Here is a 4,254-nt window from a genome sequence, read left to right as displayed (position 1 = left end):
ACACACATAATTTTTTTTTCTGAAATTTGAATATGATAGTCCTAGGCATGGGTGTTGTTTGGGGCATTTATTCTGCTTGGTGTTCTCTGAGCTTTCTGGACCTGTGCTTTGGTGTCCGACATTGATTTCAGGGATATCTTCAGTTGTTACTGTTTCAAATACTGCTTTTGGCCCTTTCTCTTTCTTCTAGTATTTCTATTATGTGTATATTATACCTTTTGTAGCTGTCCTCATTTCTTGGATATTGTATTATGGTCTTGGTTTTTTTTTTTTTTTTTTTTTTTTTTTTTTTTATTTTATTTTTTTTTTCAGTGTGTGTTCTCTCTGCTTTTCAGTTTTGGAAGTTTCTGTGATTATATCCTGAGGCTCAGAGAGTCTTTCCTCAGCTGTGTCCATTTTAGTAATGAGTCCATCAAATGTATTCTTTTCTGTTATAATGGCTTAATTCTGTTCAATGTCTTTTTGATCATTTAAAAACATATTTCTTAGATTTTTCATCTCTGCTGAAGTTACCCATCTGTTTTGCATATTGCCCACTTTTTCCATTAAAGCCCTCAGCATGGTAATCATAATTTGTTTTAATTCCTGGTCTGATAATTCCAACATTTACTGCCATATCTGACTTTGGTTCTGACGTTTGTTCAATCACTTAAAACTGTTGAAAGGTGATATAATGTGCTGGGTAAAAGAAACTGTGGTAATCAGGCTTTTAGCAATGTAAGAGGAAGGGAAATATTCTATAAATCTATGATTAGGTTTCCATCTGTTGGTTAATTTGTGCTCCTGAATGATGAACTTTATCAATGCTTCTCAGTTTTTCCCTGCAGCATGTGCGATAGGATGGATAGAGGAGGATACATTTGTCTATTTCCCTTCCCCTAGTTAGGTTAGGCTTGGTAAAATAGTTTCTCCTGAGGGTAGGCCCTGTTAAGAACAAAATACTCTATACATATTTTAAAATGGTTCATTTTCCCTTCCTTCTCCTGGAAGCAAGAGAGGATTTTTTGATACTCTCTGTCAGAACCTGGTAGAACTCCTGGAGGTGATGCTCATAAAAATGTGGGAGCTCCCTGGTGACTGGGAACCCCTGAAATTTTTAACTTTCAGATGTGTCCTCTCTGAGCTTCCACCAATTTGTAAATTAGAGTTCAGGTTTTCCCACTCTAGGACTGGCTCCTTCTGAGGTTTCTGCTCATAGCTCTCTGTTCTGGGAAGTTATGATTCTCTGAATCTGCCTGCTGCTCTCCAATTTTGGGGCCAACAGTTTGTTCAGTAATCTCATTTCTTTGATACATCCAAGAAGAAATGTTATATTTTTTTTTTCATTTTTTTTCTTGTTAAACTGGAGTTGAAACTTCTAATCTTCTTATAAACCAGACTGGAAACCAGAAGTCAAAACATGGATTGTTGGAAGAACATACAGTGTCATTCTAATGATATGGAGATTTGGAGAACCTGGAAACATTTTTAGAAAAAATATATTCAATTAAAAGACTAGTTAAAAAGAAAATGCACTGTTATTATCTTTCACTCTACCTTTTACAAACATTGAAGCCTCACAGATGAAAACATAGAATGAAGGTGACCTTTGGTGGGGTGTCTGCAGCATCACTCCAATTAGGAGGGCAAAAAGTCAACATACCAGTTTCTTTTCACTTTCCATAAAAGAAGCTTAAAGGAAAAGATACGTATGTTTGTATATGTGCGCATGCGTATGTATGTTTAAATTCTCTATTCTTATTGTCATATCTCAGCAGTAAAATTTTAACATACTTTCAGGTTCTTTTAAAAAGCGTGCACTTAGATACAAAACATTATCGTAATTTCTAGTTTGAGCAGTTCCATTTGCAAAGAGCAAAACTAACTATAACAAGTATGTAATTTCATGGTGTCTTATATAAGTGGTCATATTTTGTGAGGAGAAAATGCCAATGAGGCATAGCTAAAGGTCACCTGTTTTATGAACCAGATTCTGACTCATGGTTTTACCTTTACTTTTCTTTTGCCTTTTTTTGTAGGTTATACTTTAATTAGCATAGAGATTGTCTAATAATTGTTATAGTATTTCAGGTTCAAATGATTTCTTATCCAGTGTGTTTCTTTGTCCAGGATTAAAAGCAGCTAAGTTCTTAAGCTCTTGGAATGAGAGAGAAAGGGAGAGAAAGAGAAAGATATGGGGAAATGGCTCAAGTGAAAGAAAATTTATGTCTATTATGTTAGGTTCTCTGGCGCTAGCATCCTGTTGAGTTAGGAAGGTTTTTCAGAGTAAAGGAAATGAATCCTGTGTTTCAGAATTAGAGTTGCTACCATATTTTCTCACGTGATTTTTATTTTACCTGTTAATTTAACTACGTTTAACACTTTTCTATTCCTGACTCTGTTGGTAATAGAACATGAATGTCACATAAGCAAAATAATAGTTTAAGTCTTTCTAAATGATGTTAGTAATGATACTCTAGGCCATCCTTGAATCTCCACTTCCTTTTCCCTCTCTAGATTTTTTTTAGTGCCACAGGACCTGTGCTCTAATGATTTTTAAAAAGACTATATTTTGCAGCCTCTTGTCATGTGAAAATACTCCAAAATTCATTTACCCATAAAGACAACTGCAGCATAGCATAGTGTCTTCATGGGATCCTGCAAGCTAGGTATGAGATGAACTTATACTAGTTAAGAGCCTTCTATATGCTGATGAATGGGCTATTTTATGCAACCATCACCATTTCCCTATGAAGTAAGCATTATTATTGTTTTAAAGATTAAGAAGCAAAAATCATTAAGAACAAGGACACTGACTGATGACATGGCTTCAGTCACCAAGCCCAAGCTTTTAGAAAAAACCTAAAGCTGTGTTGGGTTTTTTTTCCTACTATACTACCCAGCCTAAATGTGTTGATGCTTGTAGGTCCCACGAGATAATGTACACACAAGTATCTATAAATTACTAAATATTAGCAAACTGTATATTAGTGCTCTGTTAATTTTTCTGTTTTGTACAACATGGAGGAAATGGAAGTAAAAAATTTAATAAATTAATTTAAAATTTACCTGGCCTGTGAAGAGAGATAAGTATACTCACAACTCAACTTAAGAAATGACACATTTCATAGACCATGGAAGCCTCACCCCATCACATGTACTTCTCTGATGAATTTTATATAGCCTCTCGCCTTCTTTCTTTCATCTTCCTGTGGAAGGAAACACTGTCCTGAATTTGGGATTTATCATCCCCATTTATTTCTCTAGTCTCTAAAAAAAAAATACATGCTAGTATTTCGGGTTTTTTTTTTTTTTTTTTTTCCAGTCTCTATAAACATTTTATCATGCTTTTTATTACAGTCATATAGCTTGCTCTTTTTGTTCAACTTTGTTTTTTAGATTCATATATGTTGGTAAGTACACTTTCTAGATTTTAGAGTGAAACATCTAAAACCTTCTGAAGTGTTGATAATAAAAATAATAGTTTGATCTTATGAGCTAGGAACTGAAGCTGAGTGCTTTACATATTAATATATTTAAACTTTATAATAGTAAGAGATGTGTATTTTTATCCCTGTAGTATTGCTGAAGCTCAGAGTGTTTTATTTGCACAGGCAAGAACTAGTCCATAGCAGAGCTAGAATTCCAGCACAAGTATTTATAACTCCAATTCTGTGCTTTTTCTATAACACTGCATCACCTACCTTTACTGAATTCCAACTGTCATTCCATTTTTTTTTTTTTCCCCAAGATCAGGGCTCCAAGCTTCTGGCCAAGGGCAAGGCAGAGAGCAAGAAACAGTGACCCTTATGTGCATAAAAGCTGCCTTAGTAATGCAGCCCCAGGGTTACCATCTCTCCACTGCCTCTCATTTACACAGGCAATTACCCTCTGCTGTTACTGCTCTGTGTAGTGATATTTGGCATCACCTAGGGCACCTGTTTCTTGAGACATTCCACTCGCAGAAAGAAATAGCTACCTCATGAATCCATCCCCCTACTAAACCTGGGCCAATTCACCAGCAGTGTACCATGATTTAAAAGATGCCGTAGAAAAATAAGCCTTTAGAAACCAGCCATGGCTTACATGTTAGGCAAATTTGCTGTGTCTTACAATTACTATTAATATTACTACAAACCATCCATTAAAGCAGCCTCTGGCTCCCTCTTGACTCTTTCATTAGCACAATACTCCCACATTAGTACCCAATTATAAACAAGCCCTATCTGAATTTACATTACTCTCCAAATTACATACACAGACTGATTACTGTTT

At 35.2% G+C, this 4,254-nt stretch overlaps 1 long non-coding RNA gene across 1 annotated transcript in view; it reads right to left on the bottom strand.

The window, feature by feature from the left end:
- Positions 1 to 3,182, bottom strand: part of LOC119472547 — a 68,879-nt gene extending 65,697 nt beyond the window's left edge. The window contains exon 1 of the long non-coding RNA XR_005201692.1: positions 3,127 to 3,182. This is a non-coding gene — a long non-coding RNA (uncharacterized LOC119472547). The remainder of the gene's footprint in view (positions 1 to 3,126) is intronic.
- Between the last annotated feature and the right edge of the window lie 1,072 nt (positions 3,183 to 4,254).

Source organism: Cebus imitator, unplaced genomic scaffold, assembly GCF_001604975.1.
Source record: "Cebus imitator isolate Cc_AM_T3 unplaced genomic scaffold, Cebus_imitator-1.0 Scaffold104, whole genome shotgun sequence".
NCBI lineage: Eukaryota > Metazoa > Chordata > Mammalia > Primates > Cebidae > Cebus > Cebus imitator.
Note: the sequence above shows the minus strand (reverse complement) of the source record. Positions and strands in the feature narration are given on the sequence as shown.